Source organism: Neopsephotus bourkii, unplaced genomic scaffold (genome assembly GCF_033783945.1).
Source record: "Neopsephotus bourkii isolate Nb327-2 ecotype Australia unplaced genomic scaffold, CSIRO-AGI_Nbou_v1 NB_1600, whole genome shotgun sequence".
Classification (NCBI taxonomy): Eukaryota; Metazoa; Chordata; class Aves; order Psittaciformes; family Psittacidae; genus Neopsephotus; species Neopsephotus bourkii.
The window spans coordinates 6,425,415-6,446,617 of NW_026902076.1; the positions used below are offsets into that span (position 1 = coordinate 6,425,415).

Sequence of the window (21,203 nt, forward strand, 5' to 3'; positions counted from 1 at the left end):
GTCCCTGCTCATGGCAGGGGGGTTGGAACTTGATGATCTTAAGGTCCTTTCCAACCCTAAGTATTCTATGATTCTATAATTCGAGTTCAAGCCTCTCAACCTGACCCAGGTGGGTGTCACTCTTGATCTCCACCCCAGACCACCTTAACTCTGCCACCAGAGCATTGCAGCTGCATGAATTCCTTTGAATCAAGAAGGCAGCAAAGGGTTTGGGGTTTTGTTTTGTTTTACTTGTATTATTCTTGAACTACAATACTTCAGTAACTTAGATGTTGCAATCACAAAATTTGTCTAAAAACAGTTTTCAGAAGGTTTGAAGGATGCTGCTGTGAACTGCTCAAGTGTGATACTGAAACAGTGAGTTTAAGGAAAACTCACTGCAATTTCATCCCCTCCACACACACACAAATGGGCTTTCAAATTTTCTATCCAAGACAGAGGAAGAACAAACAAAACATGAGGGGTGCTGCGGCAGCAAGTGAAACACAATTCTCCTCTCCATCTACAGCTGCATTTGTGTATCTGAGTACTACTTTTAAAGTCAGTCCTGTATTTTAGAGACTTCAGGCAAGCCTTTTTGTTTCCTTAATTCCTATACCATTTCTATACTCCATTTTTTCCTCCTATAAATAACAACTCAAGTATCAGCCACAACTTCCCACTGCCATTTAGTTCACAGAGAGATAAGGTTGTGATGTTGCAGCACTATAACTGCCCAGAAGTTTAATCATAAAATTACACAGTTCTTGTCCAAAAAGAAAAATGTGCTAGAAAATAGGCTTTACTTTGGGGATTTTATAATCTTAAAGAACAGGCAGAACATTTATCTAGTGTTTTCAGGGTACCAAATGTTGCTTCATTTAACTCTACAGATCTGGGCCAAGGACAAATTTGGCCCATTTTACACAATACAAAACTGTGAGAGAAAATTAAAAAAAAAAAAAAAAATAAAGGGGATTGAAGCACCTGGACCACACAAACTAGAGAGTGCAAAATATGTCCACTCCTCAACCCCTTCTTTTGCAGCTGCTGTCATCTGCTGAGATTTGCAGACTCTTTCTTTGACCTTAAGACCTTCACAGTTGAATTTCACAAGTGATTCATTCCTCAGGGTACAGAAGCACTGGGCAACATCTGATTCATACTGGAATATGTCTGCTCCACAGACAGTGTTAACTAGATCAGGATTTGGTCCACAGTTCAGCTGCTCTTGTGACAATTCACACATCCAAGATCAACTGAGAGGTTCCCCAGAAGATCCCACAGAGCCACATCCCTTGCTCTTATATGCTATAGGCAGCTTTTAATCAAATCTCATTACATTTGCTTGCAGTTTCAAGGCTCAGACTTCAGAAAACAAGAGGATGTGTTTTACTTTCAGACTTGTACAAACATCATAGGAAATGCAGGGTTGGCACAGCCAGCTAAAATCTCAACTTCCAAATTTGAGATTGGGCATTCAATCCAGCCCACAGAAAATCCAGACTAGCATAAGTGTAAATGAGAGAAGACTGAACTCAAAGATCAAATCCAACTTCCATCTTTGTCTATGCAACATTGATTTCTGTTAACTACACTTGTGTAACCAAGAGCAACACTTGATCTGAAGGCTCATACCTTGATGTCCAGCTATTATAAAACAGAAGAAAACAGGTAGCTACAAGCATTTGACCAATGTTGCCTGCAAGTAGAGCATTGCAGAGGGCTGTACCAGCAATTCACATTCACAAAATTAAGATAGGGCATGGCAAACCTTGCTCCTAGAAGTAACTGCCCAAATATTTGGGGTGTTCTTAAGAATAAAAAAAATAAAAAAAGTATATATGACATGGTGGAAAGGCAACACAAAAACATGGACCAAGAAACAAGCTACTACATGTAAATACATGCAAGCTTCTCCCAAGTTAATTCTCTTCTTAATGGCATATTGATTGTTATGCTCAATGCTTAGAAATGTGAAACAACATGGGGAGAGAAGGAAGCAAAGACACACTCAGAGTGAATTTTGTTTAAATAATATCTATTTTCCTTATATGATCAGCCAAAAATAGCACAACAAAGAGGGCAGTGCAGTATATTTAACATTTTGCCTTGTGTTTTATTAAAGGAAAATAAAAAAAAAAATATTCAGATGACCTGGAAGTGTTAATCACACACTTCTTTCCACCCTTCCTATAAGAAACTGAAGTACAGCATTTTTTCATAGCCCCTCACCACACTACATCCTTAGTATACCTGTTATTTCTGTGCTCCAAATAGGGTAAACTACAGAGCATCCATAGTAGTAGCCAGGCTTTTCAGATGTAATCTATCAAGCTGTTTTTGAAACTGGGGAAGAACCCACTACTGTCCAGGGGGAAAGCAGAGCAGTCCAGTCATGATGGACAACATCTGGGCAAGCTTTGCTGCATCTACTCCTCTCCCCAAGGGAGAAGGAATAACAATGAAAGAAGTTGTATCTGTGAAGCAGCTACTTATATGAACCTCCTATTTCTTAGTGACAACCCTCACAGTTTTAACCAGTGTCATATTATCAAGCAGCCCATTATTCCTACCTTCCAGAAATACCTACCTATTCCAGCGACTACAGTTTGGGAGAAAAGAGGTTATTCTTTTTATTTCTGTCATTCACAGAATTCTTCTGAGATACATCTTACAGCCTCCAACACATTTTACTAGAACAAGACATTCAAAATGGCAGAAAGGGAAAAAACCCCAAACCAGAAGAACCAGCTTCCATTGTCATCAGAACTCCCAGCAACAACATCATGCACAACAGCTCTGCTGACCCACCCTGCTACCAATGTATTGAGGATACACTTAAGAACAGAAACACCGTCAAGGAGCTGTTTCATAGCATACAGGCAATACAGTTCAGAACTGATACAGTTGAACCAGTTTATACATTTTACATACATATGTATTTTTATGCTCTACCACTCATTCCAAACCAAAAGAAATTTCATACAGAATTAGCAACTGTATCCCCCCCCACCCCTTCCCATATTTTATGGACGGAGTAAACTAGTAAGCTCAAAAAGATACTGCCTAAATTTAGTTATTCTGCAGCACTTCATATGTTTTCAAAAGCGTTTTCTAGACTTTTATAAGCCCAAAAACATTTTGCAGTATGAAGTGTTCCAATTTGGCATTGTTCCACTCTTGGCAAGCAAGAGACAATAAAAATCAAGAGAAAGTTAAAAACTAAGTTTTTGAAGTATACAATATGTTAGGAATCATTTAATGAATTCAGGTGTTGAACAAGCTAGAAGTCAACCAAAATTCATAGTACATATGTATTTCAAAGCACAGATAAACACAGCTGCATCCACTTCAAAGCTGCTCCCCATCATGTGATTATTACAATGGACTTCCTGAACTCTTCTACCTCCCTTTTTTAACCCAGAGTTAACCTGTGGCTGAAAAAGCTAACAGCATTTAAATTCTTCTCCCTCTAATTAAGGGAAACAGCATCTTTAAGCCTCAGTCTGAGGAGAGAAACCTTCTTTGCATGGTTATAGCATGCTGTGATCTGTGCTAGCATTGCTTCTGCAGACCAAAAAACTCAAAAATCCTACAACAAGGTCTGACAAAGCACCTCTCAGAGTAGAATTATCCGATTTTAATATTAATTACTCATCAGCATGGACTTTAAGAAGTGTCTAAAGCAAAAGCTCTTAAATAACACTTTAAATCCAGGATTTCTACCATCTGCACCACCACACAGATCACAGTTTTGGGGTTGATATTTTGTTGGTTTTGCTTGTGGTTTTTTGGTTCGCTGGTTTGTCTGTGGGTTGGTTTTTTTTTGTGTGATTTTTTTTTTTTAAAGAGTGAAGACTGACAATAAGTCTCTCTCAAGAATATCAAGAGATTTATGAGTAAAGTCCAGTTCAACAAATGAGGTGTGTCTTGAGTTTGAGATATATACGGGACACCATTTTTGCCTCAAATACTTCTGTATGAACTTCAAGGATTTTTCACAGCATCTCAAATACACTGACAGCCCAAAATCCATTCCTACTGCATGCACATCTAACAGGTTTCCATTAACGACAATGGTGCAGAGGAATTGCATCAGCGGCAGATTTTCTTGCAAACTGCTGCACTGAAAGTGTTCCAAAATATACCCCTAGAAATAACCTGGTTTTCTCAGATTGCATATTACCTGTATTTATGTAGAGTTTAGTCCTAAAACTGGAAGCAAACCCAAGAACCGTACATTCATGTCTTCCAGTAAGCTAAACCAAACCTGAACCAGAGTCTTAGCACTTAATATCACGTCATACATATTGCCATATTGTAATGGATGGCAGGGAATTAAAAACAAAAGAACAAACCACAAAACACTATGAAAGCAATGCTGAATTAATTTTAAAATAAGTCTGTCTTTCTGCAGTTCAAGCAGACCGCTTCAGTGCGAGTTAGCACTACAAGTTACCTGAAGATTAAAACCACCAAAAACCTATGTGTCCTTCTGATGTTAATGCCAATTATGGCAAACACCCAGGTTGAGGATATTTGAAAACATATGCCTAGGCAGCACAGACAAAAAAAAAAAAAAAAAAAAAAAAACAACAACACAAACAAACCGACAAAAAAAAAAAAGCACAAAAATTAAAGGGAATGGTTCCATGTTCCATTATTCTAATCTTCAACATAAAATTGTTTATTGAAGAGTGCGACTAAGAAACTCATTTTATTGTCATTTATCAGATGGTCAAGACAGCACAAAGGTAACCAGCCACATACAACAGGGCCAGGAAGGCTTCTTGGGGCATCTCTTGTCCCATGTCTGTTCAGTTCTGGTTTAACCACAACAGGTAAAGAGCACATTCACAACCTGTGAAGTGCATTGACTTTTAAGAATCTGACAGAAAGGTGTTCCCATAAGAGATTTCTAATCTGTTTCCTTTTAATCTCTTTCTTTAAAACTGAGGAAAGATTCTTTGTACTTCTGGTAACAAAGGAAAACCAGAAGTGACAGAAGGATGTCAAAGCTGTTTATGTTTCATACGGCCTCACACGCAGAGTTGCTGTTGTCAGGTAACTTCTTGAGAAGACAGTCTTCAACCTTTGCACAGGAGCTCCATCCACGTACGAGTAACTTCAGAAAGAGCTAGCTGCCTAGAAGGATGCTAAAACCCCTCCCCCTACTGAGTAACCTAACAAAAAACCAAAAGGCAAATTTGAAAAAGTGACAAAGGGTTAATACAATAATTGAAGTACCTGCAAGTATATTCAAGACAATGTTACCCGATTTGTATGTTCATGGTCTTAAAGATATAGGTATTTATTCTGTAGAGAGCCAAGTATATTAATTAGGTGAATATATACACAAATAAATCACAGACTTTAATGATACTGTGTCATATTTAAGGTTACTGAATCAGCACACTCTGAGGCCAAATACTGAAAAATGGAAGATACAGAGAGGAAAAAAAGCTGAAGGACCAAGTCAGCCACTAATTCATGCTGAGATTTTAGCTGGCTAAAAGCCTTGATTACGGCACAAAGAATTAATGATCTGAAAATGATCTAGACCTCAATGGTGCACTATGAAGTTGACGCTCTACAAACAGAGCGGCTGCAAGATCAGGCCCTCAGGTATTTGTGCTCCCTAGGTCTGTAGTTTATGGCAGCAAGTCCAACAGCATCAGTGTAGGCAGTGGACAAGTCACTGCAAGAACCTGAGTAATGCTATGCTCAACCTAAAGAAGGGATGCTAAAAAATATATTAAACAGACCCCAACATATCAGTTTTAAGATTAAAAAGCTAAATCCCACAACAAGGATATAATGGAAGGGACTGGGGTTAACCAAGACAGGACAGCTTGGAATTTCTCTCTCCATTTTCAGATTCAGGAGTACCTCCTTCCCCATAAAGCTGTGCAGCAGTGGAAACTCACAGACATAGAGGCTGTACACAGAGAAGAAAGGAAAAAATATTAGTAACTTGGTACCCTGCTTTATTTTTTTTGTTGTTGTTCTTCAGAAGATCTGGGCCCATTGGTTCTGTGAACTAAATTCAAAGGCCAGTAAAACAAGCCTGAACTGCAGATAGGCATGGAGAAACAGAACACCATTAGGATGAGCATCAACAACTACAAATACTTAAGGCCTAACACAGAGCTGGTGGCCACTAATGTAGTGCTTAACTGGAGCCACTCCAAAGAAAACAGTGGATCGGAACCTGGAAGAGGGACACATGGGAGTGAAGGAATATTGCTAGCAAGATAAGTGCAGCAAACCTGGGGACAATGAATTCTCCTCACAAACAGGCACTCAAAGCCATAGCACCAGATATACTGCACAGTAAACCCAAAAATTGTGTTTAATTTCCAGATGCATGTCTTCATCTCTCTTCATTAAGAGGATTTCTAGTCAACATACACACTATATACTTTTTATTAATGTTTGAAGAAAAGGAACAGCAGCCCTGACAGCACGCTAATCTAGAAGAGGCAAAACAGAGGTGGTTACTGTTTCCCTCAAGATTTCTGCTTTGGAAAAAACAAATGAACAAAAAAGGGATTGCTCCTACACACTACCACTTTTTGTTTCATTTCAGCAAGACTTCGACAAAAATCTAATTCACTGTGCCATGTATCTAATGTATTGCGTACCTTAAGTATGACCATCACTCATTAGAAATGTAATTAAAAAGTGACAAAACTAGATTCCCCCTCCCCAGCATGCAGATGAAAACCAGTAACCCTGCCTCTATTTGTAACCATGACAACTATAGAATATTTTATTTCAGTAATATAATTCACACTGAACATTTGCTCATAGGTTTTGTTGTTAAGGGAAAGGTTGACACACTATGCACGCATTTCATAAGCTACCGGAGACAACAAATACAAGAAAGTCAGGCAGTTTTCCAGACTGAGAACCCAGTATGTATTTCAGAGTTCATTTAAGACCTCTACAGGAAACTAAATGAACATGAACAAAACAAAAAAAAAATTCATCCAAATTAAGTGCTACTGGTCCTTACCTGTGAGACAGCTACATGGTACGACTGGATGTTTGACTTCTCAATAAATCACGGTGATAATTCTGTATTTTAGAAGAGGTATTAACTCAAACCCCAAACTTTAATTTTCAATTAAAATATGATAGGCAATACTCAGTTTATATTAGGAAATATCAAAACGGATGCAATGGAAAAAGATATCTATATGATACAGGGCAATGAAAGACACAGTTTACATATGCTGGCTGAGTCTTATCCTGGATGGGTCACTAAATTATCGGCATAGCTCCCATATTTAATCTTAAATTGAAGACTCCTTCCATAAATACACACAATGAGGACGGGTTATAAGAACAAAAAAAAACCCACAAAAAAACCAAACAAAAAACACCAAAAAACAAAACACCCAACAACCACCCTGCACATTATTCAGAAAAGATTAAACAACCTCCTGAGCATAACTAAAGTTTGATGCAGACAAATGTCAGTGTAAAATATGGCTGTACTTTATTTTTCTCCACATGGAAAAAGAAAGAAGAAAATAAAGCCATCAGGAGTTTAAACAAGAATACAACAATAATATAAAGAAGAGACACACTGTTGCTTTGTTTGGGATAAGAAAAAAAAAACAAAACAAAAAAAAACCCAGAACAAAACACTAGAAAGAAGAGCTTGCTGCAATACTATTCCTTCTCTCACACAGATATCTCATCTATCAAGGAAGATTTAAAGTTTCAGCAGATTGCTAATTATAAGAGACAGGCATACTGTTATCTGCAGTCACCTTAAAGCTACAGTAGTTTGGTTTTTTAAGTACCTCAAAATTGCCCTCAAAAGGCTAGCCTGACAAATGTGCTTAAATCAGTGCGAGAGACTCACACATGCCTACACGCACACACATACACACTTGCTCAGTCGTTTTAAAGAATATGAGGATAAAGAAAGTTTCTTCATTTATCAGAAATGTGCTCTATAACCTTCCGTTCAACAAAAAGCCTGCAGCAAACATGCGCGGCTTTTTCCTTCATTGATGGAAAAGTGATTAAATTCCCCTTAATCTAGTTATCAGAACACTATTTTTTTCCTAAATAGTTTTCACATAAAATATACAAAAGCTAAGCAACCGACTTTGTGACCAGGGCTCTGTAATTTTTGGTGGCAGGAGGAGATAAATCCATCTCCAGTGCTCTACGAGTATTTTTAGTTGAGAAAATGAAGCCAGAGGAGTAAAAATTAAAATAATCCCAGAGACTATGAGCACACACTATTTACGAAGTGTATGAAAAACACCACCATCCATCCATCCCCAGAACTCCCTTCCTCCAGAGCTTTCTTCACCCTCCAAGGAGGCAAAGGAACGTGAACCCAAAATCCCGGGAAGCACAAACCTGTATCCTCTCACAAGAACAGCTAGTCACATCCACGCAATGTCAAAATAAAAACAAAGTAGCTTTTCCCTCCCATCTTAAGCAAGACCTTCTGAAAACAGGTACCCAGGGGATGCGCCTCTGTGCGCCAGACAGCACTTCGGCTCAAACATAAGTTAAAAGCAAACAATCCGCAAATAAAAAAAGCATCAATAGGAAAACCGAACAGCAGCCAAACAAAACCTCTCACCGGCGACGAAATGTCACACGGCGTGGCAAGGCACTCCGTGGGCAACGCGTACAAAGTGACTAAAAAAAGCCCACAACAGATACATTTAAGCAGTATTGTGCTGAGAAGTTCCACGTACACATCACGCGTGGGGAGGAGGGAAAAGGAGGGGGAAATAGAAACGTATTGCGGGAGCCGACGGAAGGATCTGGGAAAGGAGGGAAGGAGGGAGACAGGCAGGCTGTCTGCCGGGGTGCGCCCGAGCCATTCCCAGGCAGTTTCGGGGACGGCTGCGGGTACGGGCCAGCGGGTGGGAAGAGGCGATCCGCCGGGACAGCGGCCCCAAGGAGGGGTGGGGAATCCAGGCGGATACAGTCGTCCCCCGGGGCTGGGGAAGGTGGAGAGGTGCGCGGCCGACCCCGCTCCCCGCCGCGGCTCGGGCGAGCGACTTAAGTTGTGGGTGAGCGACGGGGTTGAGGACCCCCACGCCAAGGTGGAAAAAACCCTGGCAAAAGGATAAAGTCATCATAACAACATTACGATCCCCCACGGGCTCCCCGCGCAGCACCCCCCCGGCGGCGGGAGGCACGCAGGAAGTTTTTAATGCGGGCAGCGAGCGCAGGCGCAGGGCAGCCGCCAGCCCGGCGATGCCCGGCACAACACCGCACCGCACCGCACCGCGCCGCACGGCACGGCACTGCTGCCGGCGGCGGGGAGCTCCGCGGGCGCGCACCCGCTGCGCCGCTTACCTCCCTCCGCGGGGGCGCAGGCGGCCCTGGGCCAGCAGCGCGGGTACGCGGCCGCGTCCTCAGGCGGCAGGAGGATGCGCGGCGGCGGGAGGCGGCGGCTTGTGCATTGCAGCCTCCGCCGCTAACGCAGAGCCCCGCGCGTCTGCGGGCGCCGGGAGCCGTGCTGGAGGCCGGGCAGGGAGGCGCAGCGCGGCGGCGAGGGCTGCTGCGGAGCCGCGACCATGCTCCCGTCTGACCGCCTTCCCCTCACCTACTGCCCGCTTTAGCCGGGGAGGGAGGAGGCCTGGTCGCCGGGGCGAGGGGCGGGCCGGGCCAATCACCGTGGCGGCGGGAGGCGGTGGAGCCCGGCCCGGCCCGCCCCGCACGCCGCACCGCCCCGCCCCGCGGCCGCCCCGCGGGAGGCTGCCCCGGCTGTGGCCCCGGTGCCAGCCGGGCTGTGGAGGGCTTTACCCGGGGGGGTGCAGGTGCGGTGCGGTGCGGAGCGGAGCTCGAGCTCCGCTGCCCGCAGCGCAGAGCTGTGCACCGAGCGCTCCCCCGCGGTAGGCGGCGGGGACGGGCAGGGGCAGAACGCGGCTGCAGAAAGGTCACCGGTCTCCCGGCTGCCTTCAAAAGTATCGGGTAGTTGGAAAGAAATATTACCCCGTTTTATTAAATCATCCCTCTCCCGGGTCGTGATGCAAAGCCTCCTGAAGTCGGGAGGAGTGTTTGAATAGGTCGGTGCGGTTCCCTCCTGACACTGCTCTGATTTTGTTCTTATTTATTTTTTTTTAATATCCGTCGTGCTTGGAGTCACCACAGATTTTACGCGTGGAAATCTGCATCTGTCTCTTTACCCTGTGTAATCTTGTATCCTCATGTGCTGCTTTGTAGAGATCCTTCTGATGTGCACACAAAGCTGCATATGCCATAGTTTTAAACATAGAACACTCTGTCTTTTGTATTTCCTGTAAGCATAAAAATAAGCTTAATCACATTCTTTTCTCTTTACTTTGCCAGTTAGAAATGCGTCGTGGAGGAATATATGCTCTAACGTGTTGCAAGTGAGTCAGTTGTGCCAAACGACAGCTGAGCAAAGCGAAGGGAGGGAGGGGAGTGCACAACCCGCAGGAACAGGCAAATCCATGTTTTTATTGAAAAAGGGACACGTGCTGCCCAATGCCTGCAAGGAAGCACGGTGCAGTGTTAAAAGGGCAATTTCATTTTTTTCTCTTCCCAACCTCACTAAAAATGAAAATACATTATTGCAGTGGACTAAAACATTTCTAAACCCAGCCATCATCATTAATATTAGAACGCTTTTAGCAGAATATGGCCTCACTCTGCAAGGCTCCATACAGTTTTGCCATTAATATATCGTGGATTAACACTGGAAACCTCCAGTCCTGCACATTGCAGTGGAGTGTGAGGGTCAGAAGTTCAGAACAGTTTAAATATGAATTATTTAGTAAGTGCATACACGACACACTCTTCCTATTTCCACACAGCTTTTGTTTTGGGGTTTGTTTTGGTTTTGTTTTTGTTTTTTTTTCCCTTGAGTTTTCTCCCTTTTTAAACACGAGAGCCCTGTTCACTGTTATTTGCCCTGGTGCGGTGTTATTTGCCCAGCATATATAGTTGACCCAGAATCCAACGAAGGTGATGAGAAGAAGTCTCAATGGGACTGTTGACCTAACAAGTAGCATGTCAGTCTCCCAGTGGCATTTGAATGTTCTCGCGGCGAATGCTCCGAGACAGGAGAGAGCATAAAGCAGAGATTCTTTGGAATCCTTAATTAGACACAGTGATTTTGGAGTACTGGCTTCTGCTGCCATCCTCTAGTGCCTAGTACTTTGTTTTGTGACCTTGAGGTTAAGGATACCTACCAGCCCTGTTTATTTTTAATAAAATCTTACAGTTATGTCAGACAGTTCTAGGTTTTATTTATTTTTAGCATAAGTGCTTCCATCTTATCTGCCTCACAGGTTTATAGTAAGGATTTAGCTAATATTTGGACAGCACTTTTAAGCGATGAAGCTCTATAGGTCTATTATACTGACTATTTTCTGCGTTTTTCATTTTAGCTGTACTTTCACAAAAAAAAAGTACACAAAAAAGTGTACTTTTGTAGTCTTTCACTTCGGGAAGATAGAACTCAACTCAAATCTTAACATTCGTTTTCCCTGCAAATTTTGTTAAATACCAGATTTACAAATGCTGACATGGGGTCAGATTCTGATTTCACTTACAATTTAAAAAATTTTTTGATCCTTAGTGACTTTATTCTAGATCTGAACCAGTTTAACTTAGAATTAGAGCCACAATTTCATACCCATGAAGAAAAAGCATACGATTACGTTAAATTTAGCATTCTACATTAATTTTCTTCCTTCAATTTTCTTATTTTAGCACTTTCATTAATTTGAGAAGAAACTGCTTCAATTTATTAGTATTTTTAATGCCTTTTTTTCTCTGTTCTGTTTCTGAAAGAAAGGCATCTACAGGTGGGGTTGAAGAGATGGGCAGGTGTCTGAAGAACAATTTAGGGGCATCACAGTGTTCAAGATTATTTTTAAATTAAGATAAATACCTGGATCTGAAGAAATTCCTCTCTGCTCGGCGCACTATTCCTGTCACTGGGAATGATGTACTGCCACTCACATCCCTTCTCAGCATTTGGGAAGTCCTGTCTTTTCATTTAGTGCATATTTTATAGGAGGAAAACCTGTGTCCAAGTAACAGCACCGAAAATAAGGATCCTTAAAACGCTAGTGAGACAAAAGGTCTGTTTACAGAAAAAAACAAATATTCTGTGCTGAAGGTTTTGATGGGAGGGGGGGGGCTTAATAGAATCTGTTACAGGGTCGGACTTGACAGGCTGAGGATTGTTTGTGAGAATCCCGATTTTGGATTAGGCAGCTGATAGCCTGCAAGACTCTGATGGCTGGTAAAGCTTCCTCCAGTGAAAGAAGAGATTTCCACTTTTAGCAATAGATCATTATGTTACAAGACATGTATTAGAATGAGAATAATGAAACTTTCCCTGTCTTTGCTGATCATATCAAAACTAATGGCATCTTGAATTGTCAGAGCATCAAGTCCATCTTCTGATAAAATATTAGAGGACACAGATCTGTTCATCTTTTGGAGGTTTTATTTTAGTCTGCAAAATATTTAATGGCAATGCTATTAGATTACCTGTGGGCATATTGTAGGGACCAATGGGTGCCAGGATTTGGCAAAAGGGTTCCCATAAATATTTCCTACTTTATGGTAAACCTTATCTCCTAGATTTCAGCATGGTTAGGGGAGTGAAATTCTTATTTACTTTAAGGGACTTAAAATGTAATTCTATAGATTGTGACTAAAAAAATCATACTTTGTGATGCATGTTGAGCCATTTCAAAGGTAATGACATTTCATTTCCAGAATTGTGTCTAAGCCATAGCCAAAGAGGAGTGTCTGCTACTCAAACTTTTAACTGCAAGGTTTGACTCCTGCTTTCAGCTAATGAAGATATCCTTAATTACAGGTTTACAACTTGTATACTAATGTCAATGCATTAATTTTATGCTGTCTGTAAAGGGTAATAGATATGGCAGAATATCTAGAAAATATGGTAATAGAGATTTTATATACATCCAGGGTTTAAGGGTTCTGAAAAAAGTCAGTAGGAATCAGGAAAATACCTTGGATTTCTTTCAATCATGTATTTTTATTTATTTGAAGTATAAAGACTGTTTGCTGGTCCTTTCAGCATTCATCTGTACATATCTGTTACAATTATCCTTAGCATTCAGCAGAAAGATAATCCCCAAAGGAAGCAAGAAACAACTTTTAAAGTAATTTTTAGCAGTTCAGCTTGAGTTAATTGCCAAAATATAAATTTAAGATGGATTAAAACTGCTAACCTGTGGAATTCGGTGAAAAACATTGTTGATTTCTGCAGGCACACCATGTTTAATGAAAACCATCTTCCCTGAGGAAACCTTCTCTCTTCTGCTGAGTAACTGATTCTGATACCAGTGGTGGGAAGGCAGAGCTAGCAGGTAGCTTGTCCTGTCACTGGCATCTGGTTAGAAAGGGATCCTCTACTTCATACATCCCGAACCATGCACCCCTCTGAGTTGTTTATAGGCTAATCGTCAAGGCAGGCAACCATTCTTGTGAGACAAATCAATCTTCAGAACAAGAAGAGTGTCAGACAGTGACCTCAGTTGGCAACCTACAAAGGGACTAAAATTATTTTGCCAAGAGATGAGGAAGTTATGTAATCACCTCCTTAACATCACACCATTCTCCTACATTTTATTCACAAGAGGATTATAATCTAACTCCTCAAATTTACACCTCCCTGATTTTCTCAGGCATTTTGCTTTTTAATCTGATTGCAAACTGTTTGGCTCTATGGGCAAAGGTTATGAAGTCATTTGCTCAGAAGTTGCAAAATAACAATTTGTGTGATTTTAGGTGTGTGAGCCAAAAATTCCTTGTCCTTGACTTGTCAAGGGAATGAGAAGAGTCTCTAAGGTCTCTCTAAGAGCAAGCAGTATATTGAGTTGATTTCTCTTAGCTATGACAGAATCATTTGCTAAAACCCCCCAGAAGAAGGAAGGAGGTTCTGCTGGAGTCATGATTTTGATTTCTGATGAGCAGTAGTAAACATAAGATTTATTTCACTGTATTGGCAGAGTCTAGAGCTCTGTCTTGAATTATTTGGAAATCTCTAATGGCTGGATATAGATGACAAGTCAAAGGTTTGTTGGGACTTTTTGAAAGTTTATAAAGATTTTGTTTAACAACTTTATTTCAAGGCACCTCTAGTCCCACTCAGTCACACAAAGGGGCATTTTCATTGCCATTGAAGTCATTGCATCAGTTGCTTGAGTTTTGTCAAAATAACTCCATTATACTGGTTTATGAGGGGGGAAGTAGAAGGAATGAGACTTTAAGGGTGATTTTGTAGGAGTTACATTGTTTGATTTGTTTGTCTAAAACAGTAACAATATGTTTCCACCTATTCCTCATAATTATACAAGGAAAACTAAAATACATGACATTTTGAACTGAATGTCTGTATTAAATTGGTTTGACTACTATTTTCTGCCATCTGTGGCATAACTAGAACAGAGAGTTAGAACAAAAAATATAAATGAGTCAGTCACATTTCCTTTAGAAGACACATCATGCCCCCCATTCTTGTCAAATAATCCATTTCAGCTCTAAGTGGAACAGTGTTGATATCTCCTGGCCATGGCGAAGAGCTGCTGCCATTCTGTTGTTTAATAGAGGGACCCAAATTTATGCTATAATATTTTGGTTAAGCAGCTACACATAATTTTTCTGTATATTTAGATGGCCTCCAAAACAATCTCAGCACAATGCTGGGAAGTAATTCAGCTTAATTAAATACTGAATTTTCCTGTAAATGTTAAGTATGTCATAAACCAGACTGTGGAAAGAACCAGAAGTAGGTTTACAGAGAGGGAACTGAGACAAGTAGGTGCTGCTGAAGACTCCCAGAAGACTTAGTTGCCACCTGCATTAGTTGCCATTGACTACAGCAAACTATTTCTAGGCTCTGAAGTGAGATGGAGACAGTGCTACACCCAGCTTCAATTCAGACTGACCAGAGCAGGTCCCTTCAGGCCCATAGAACTCTGGACAGAGGGAAGATAATGGTACCTGGGCATTCCCTAGGGGTAGATATTGGAGCCTGGAGGCACTTGGAAGTCTCACACATGTATAGATATCCATTTCATAAATGCTGATTTACCCCAATATTTACATATGAGGTAGGTGTTTGAGGCAAACAGGTTGTGCCTGCGGTATCTTACAGGTGTTGGGGGGGTTCATTTTCACAACATTCTGGAAGGGGGTGACATTACTGGTCTAAATACAACTAGAAGTTTTCCTCCTTTATACTTGATCCCTGGTAAAAGTCAGATTGTAAATGGTGGTGGTGATCCCAGTTTTGATTTGATTAATGATTTGCACGGACTTTGGATGTTATATGAAACTTTTTTTAATGGATTCCTTTAGGAATCAAGTTTTGAGTAAAGGCCAAATGTTTTTATCACTGATCAAAGGAATGATACAGAACCAGGTTTACACATGGCACAGGTTAACAATGAAGAAATGGAGTAAAAAATGATAAAGGGGCAAATTATTGCTGCTGAGTGACCTGAAGTGTTTGATGAAGAGGTGAAAAAAAAACCTAAAAGAAAGTTTGAATATTACCTAGGTACAAGGCAATATAATAAAGAATGAAGACAAGAGGCTAAGGAGGGCAGGAGGCTCTCTTTTGGAAAGCAAGGACTCTGAAAAAGATTTAGGATTCTTTTTTGGATAAGTACCTCAAAATGAAATCTCACTGTAATTCCTTGGCTGAAAGGCCAATGCAATCCTGAGATGTAAAAAAGAGTAGTATCATGCTGATAAGAGGATTTGATGTTGCCCACATGCATAACAATGGTAAGGCTACTGTTAGGAACTGTGTCCAGTTTTGGTGTTCACAGCTCAAAAGCAATGTGGAAATAGTTAAGTTCAAAGGAAAGGTATGAAAAAGGATTCAGAAAACAAGCGTGACAACATGAGGCATAAGCAGCTCAACTTATTCAGCTCATCAGGGAAGAAGCTGAGAAGTGACTTGGTCACCGCAGGTAGGTACTGACCCATGGAAAAGATATCCAAGAGGGAGTAACCACTTTATCTACCTGACAAAGGCATTACAGGGCCCAGTGGCTGCAAGCTTAAGTTAGACAAATCCATCCTTAAAAGAAGACATGACTTCCTATTGCACAGAGCCCTAAATGATAAAACTGTTTGTCCTGTAAGAGCTGTCACAGGTAGAGATGTTTAAGAGGACATTAAAAAGGATTTTTAAATACATGCTTCCATCCAATTTGTGGAAAAATCTATACATCTTTCTGTGTATGTGTGAGTGGGAGCTTTGTCAGGAGATTGGTGGCAGTTCCTCATCTCACAGTCTGAGAACCTGTTATTCCTCCTTGTTATTCAGTCCCTTGTGAGGCTCTGGGGACCAGCACTGCTGGTGTTGCTCTCAGCATCCTCATAACACTTGCAGTTTCAAAAGAGAGTAATTATTATCAAATAATTATTCTCTTGTTTTGTGGCTTTGGGGAAGTCTTGCAGACTGTCAGAAAGGATTTATTTTTTTCTCTTGGATGAAATTGGCCACATATTATCTTGGTTATTTGGGAGTAATTTCATTTTTCTGCCTTCTCCTGGAGCATCAGAGATGAATGGGTGGCCTTGGGTGGCTTTTTGCCAGTATTCTGCACTGGAGCAAACCCACAACCCACTCTTCCCTGGCCATAGGTGCCTCATTGCTGTATTTTCCTTTCATACTTATGGTCAAACTAGTTCCAGTAGTTAAATTTATTAGAATTTTTGCTTTGTGTGAGGTTAGCAGTGCTCTTGAAGGGTACATAGCTTCTCCAGTATATCAGGCACACTGGGATCATCTAGAGGTTTCTCACTGAGTCCGTTTGTTCTTTTGCAGAGCTCTTGAGATTAGTGATGGGTTCTTTTCCTTTTATACATAAATCTACTCTACCGGGGACTAAACTGCTGTGATTTAATTTTGGGGCTTTAAAACAGGGATAAAACATATTGCTTTGAGATATATAGGAGCTCAGGCTCTCAGCTCTGTTTTTAAAATCTGTGAAACTTTCTGTAAATAGTATGTATAGTCAATAAGGATACAATTAACAATATTGTGATGAATATTCTGCACAAAATTTTGGCATTTGAAAATTCAGAAGCTTTTGTATCCAAAAGGAGTGATGTGCTAATCTATGTGCCTTCCTTCATTGAACGGTCTGTAGAATTTCCCCCAGTAGTTCTTGCATGGAGGAGAAATCTTATGGATGAGGTAATGAGAACATTAACAAACAAACAAATGCAAACACCTAAATCTCGACTCTCTTACAGCATTTCCTGGAGAATCCATTCCATTCTTTTCTCAGTTACTTGGGAGTAATAATTAGTGAGGTTCATTTTCATAATGTTCTCTAGGACTAATCACAACCCCGTGAGCATAGACTAAAATATTGGCATGGGCTGAGCTGTATGAAGGTTTGATTATGAATAACCCTATTCAGTTATATCCCTTGTGTAGACCACGGGTTAGTAAGCTGGGGTATGTACACAGCTACATGCATGTAAATAGTGAGAACAGTGCCAGGGAAGTAGAATTCCTTACTATTTAGAAGAGAAAAATATTAGTGAGAGGAATTTTTTTTCCTGCCTATCCCTTTTGAAGATTCGTTTCACGGTAGCCAGAGGGAGAATAAAACACATTATATGAGTAAATCGTCTGGAGAATGTAACCAGGGCCCCAGTAAACACTAAGAATGAAAACCCATAAGAGTGTGTATTCAAGCAAGTATGTGCAAAGATGGTGTTTTCTTCAAGCATTCTCTTGGAGGAAAATACTATTCTGTAACTAAATAACTGGGAAGAAGTCAGATTTGTATTGAGGTTCCTTATTTTATCTCTTTCTTTCCCCTTCCCCTCTGCCCCAGCATAATTTGTGTGGTTGTGCCTGATACTCTGGATAATTCAGCTGAAATCTGAGCTTCCTGATGACCAACACCAGTTTTCAAATGATCAGACTCAGACTGTATGATTTTGGAGTGATAGAGCTGGGATATTTTAAATTCTATTCTGTCGAGGAATGATTAGGACACTAATTTGGGCCATAGTAGTACATCTACCGTGTACTAATGGGAGGATAGTCCCCCTTTCATGTTTAATCTAAGAGGGATTGGTGAGGTTATCTCACATAGGGATGTCATGTCTGCCACCGAAATAAATTACAAGCTCAGTAAGTGAAAATGTTTTGGCTGCACTCTCTAAATGAGGATTCTTTGTGTGCTGAAGGCAATGAAAGCCTTTAGGTGGCAGCTCTGTAGATTATTCCCATTGTGGGCAAAAATTAGGATTTTATTATTATTATTATTGTTTGTTAGCCCAAGACTTCTTTCTTGAAGTTGCTACCGACTGTTGATGCTGATTTCACATTTTGGAAACAAGAAGTCATGTTCAAGAAGCAGAAAACTGACCTCAGAGATGACATAACCACTGGAGGCGGAGAGGAACAGCAGCATTGCCGCTGCCTAATGGTGAAAGAAAAGGGCACCTTTCCTTGGAGTTTGCCAGCAACTTTTACTTGATGTGTGAGGTTAGTACTTCTGTGTTAGAAGAACTGTGAAGTACCTTTGAATTAGAACAGGCTAGAAAAGTTGCTTAATGTGCTTTTTTTACTTTTAACCCACCACTGCAAAATTCCTTCTACCTGTAACGAGTAATTTAATTTGGAAAGGCAAATAAGAGCTCATTAGCTGATACACTGCTACACAGTAAGTGAGCAGATTTTATGCCTAGGGACAGACTTTTACAACCATTTTGAAATGCCACAATACAATGCAATAAATCCTGTAGCCTTTTCAGAGAGGAAGAGGAGAATACCTTCCTTCCATTGCTTGGATGCAAGTTTTCTTTATCTTAAAACCCTTTGTGTTTGAATACTGGGAAAATGGATGTATTCCAGAGTATCGCACACAAGTAGGTTAAGCACAGGAGTGTTCCCAGCTGCTGGTCCTATCTGTTGTGTTTTCCATTACATTCCCTGTGTATTGCGGCTGACACAATAGCTGTATCTGAGAGTTCTTCATCATAGTCCTCAAAGAAGAGTCAACAGTATTTCTGAAGAGTAGGTTTTCTTGTACCTCGTGCTATCCCTGGGTTTTTTGATACGCTTTTCCTTTGACAGGGCAAGGGGTGATGGTTTTAAATTTAAAGAGGGGAGATTCAGGCTAGATATGAGGAAGAATTTTTTTCCAATTAGTAAATTGGTAAAATCCTGCCACAGGTTGCCCACAGAGGTGGTAGATGTGCTATTTCTGGACATATCCAAGGTCAGTCTGGATGTGGTTCTGAGCAACCTGATCAAGTTTGCTGATCACACCAAGCTGTGTGGTTCAGTTGATAGGCTGGAGGAAAGGAATGCCATCCAGAGGGACCTTGACATGGTTGTGAGGCGGGCTCATGCCAACCTTACGAAGCTCAACCAAGTGCAAGGCCCTGCACCTGGGTTGGGGCAGTCCCAGGCACAGCTACAGGTTGGGAAGAGATTCAGAGCAGCCCTGTGGAGAAGGACTTGGGGTGTTGGTCAATGAAAGAATGAACATGAGCCAGCTTCAGTGTGCACTTGCAGCCCAGAAAGCCAACCGTATCCTGGGCTGCATCAAAAGGAGCGTGACCAGCAGGTCGAAGGAGGTGATCCTGCCCCTCTACTCCGCTATCGTGAGACCTCACTTGGAGTACTGTGTGCAGTTCTGGTGTCCTCAACATAAAAAGGACATGGAACTGTTGGAACAAGTCCAGAGGAGGGCCATGAGGATGATCAGGGGACTGGAGCACCTCCCATATGAAGATAGGCTGAGAAAGTTGGGACTTTTCAGCCTGGAGAAGAGAAGGCTGCGTGGAGACCTCATAGCAGCCTTCCAGTATCTGACGGGGGCTGATAGGGATGCTGGGGAGGGACTCTTCATTAGGGACTGTAGCGATAGGACAAGGGGTAATGAGTTAAAACTTAAACAGGGGGAGTTTAGATTGGATATAAGGAAGAAGTTCTTTACTGTAAAGGTGGTGAGGCCCTGGAATGGGTTGCCTAGGGAAGCTGTGAATGCTTCACCCCTGGTGGTGTTCAAGGTCAGGCTGGACAGAGCCTTGGGTGACATGGTTTAGTATAAGGTGGTCCTGCCCATGGCAGGGGGGTTGGAACTGAATGATCTTACGGTCTTTTCCAATCCTAACTGTTCTGATTCTATTATTCTTTGTCCCTGCTCATTGCAGGGGGATTGGACTTGATGACCTTTGAAAGTTCCTTCCAACCCAAACTCCTCCATGATTCTATGATTTTGGACAATGTTTCCTTCTGTCTCAAAAAAAAAAAAAATAAAGTTTGTTATTAGTCTCACAGTTTTAGGAAAACTGTTTAATATAGAACACTCTTTTTGCTTTCCTAATAACGGGATTTTCTACAAGGACTTTGCCTTTTTTGTTACTTACCTTAATGATTTTCAGAAATTATCTTAATTTTTTTTTAACACTGACCTTATTTTCTGCCAGTGACTACATGTACTTGGAAGGCCCAGGAAAACAACTGTCCACATCAACTGGTAAACACAGTTCAGGGCTTTTAGTATTTTACAGCATCAGGCCTGCATGTATTATGTCTAAAAAGTTTCAGTGCTCAAAGGATAGATCTGGAAGGTATTCAGAGGCTCAGAAATCATATTAGTGTGTTTTAAACTTGCCTTTAATTTAAGTGTTGATTTAGTAATGCATATGTTACTCAAACTACAGTGAGTTATCACTCTTTGGCGGTGCTTGAAATTCTTACAGTTTCCACCTTCAGTGGTTGTTTTATGGCTACCCCAGAACCACGTAAGCGAAGCAGATTTATGACTTGTGAACCAAATTATTAGCACGGAGCCCATCAATCACTCAGTGCAGCTTGGAACATGTTTTCTCCCAGTTGGGAAACCAGACAGGTATCATCATGGGGTGACTGCTCAGAGGTGTTGTCCTTTTGGCTTAAATGGAGAGTTTTGTGTGTAAGCAGGTGTTTGTTGGCTGGAGCTCAAGGAGGAACCTCTGAGGATCCTTTATTTCACATCGTACAGGGACTATAGGCTTGCAAACCCGCACTCAGCATTGAGAAATAACTGTAATAACATCTCATATTTCTGTAAATGGAGTGTGTTTGCCTGCCCTGTCAGGCATCATGATTGGCAAGGTTTCCAGGTATGTGACAACATCACCTCTGGACTTAGAATCAGCACAGGCAAATACCAGGCACTGGCTTCAAA

General features: G+C 41.2%; 1 protein-coding gene across 3 annotated transcripts in view; it reads right to left on the bottom strand.

Annotated features, from left to right (window-relative positions):
• KLHL29 (kelch like family member 29) overlaps positions 1-9,601 on the bottom strand; it is a 405,698-nt gene extending 396,097 nt beyond the window's left edge. For 2 of the 3 annotated variants that reach the window (XM_061372335.1, XM_061372333.1), the window contains exon 1: positions 9,325-9,600. The gene's annotated coding sequence lies outside the window, so the exon portion shown is untranslated. Of the gene's footprint in view, positions 1-9,324 lie in introns of all 3 variants that reach the window. The other variant, XM_061372334.1, reaches the window with a different exon arrangement.
• Between the last annotated feature and the right edge of the window lie 11,602 nt (positions 9,602-21,203).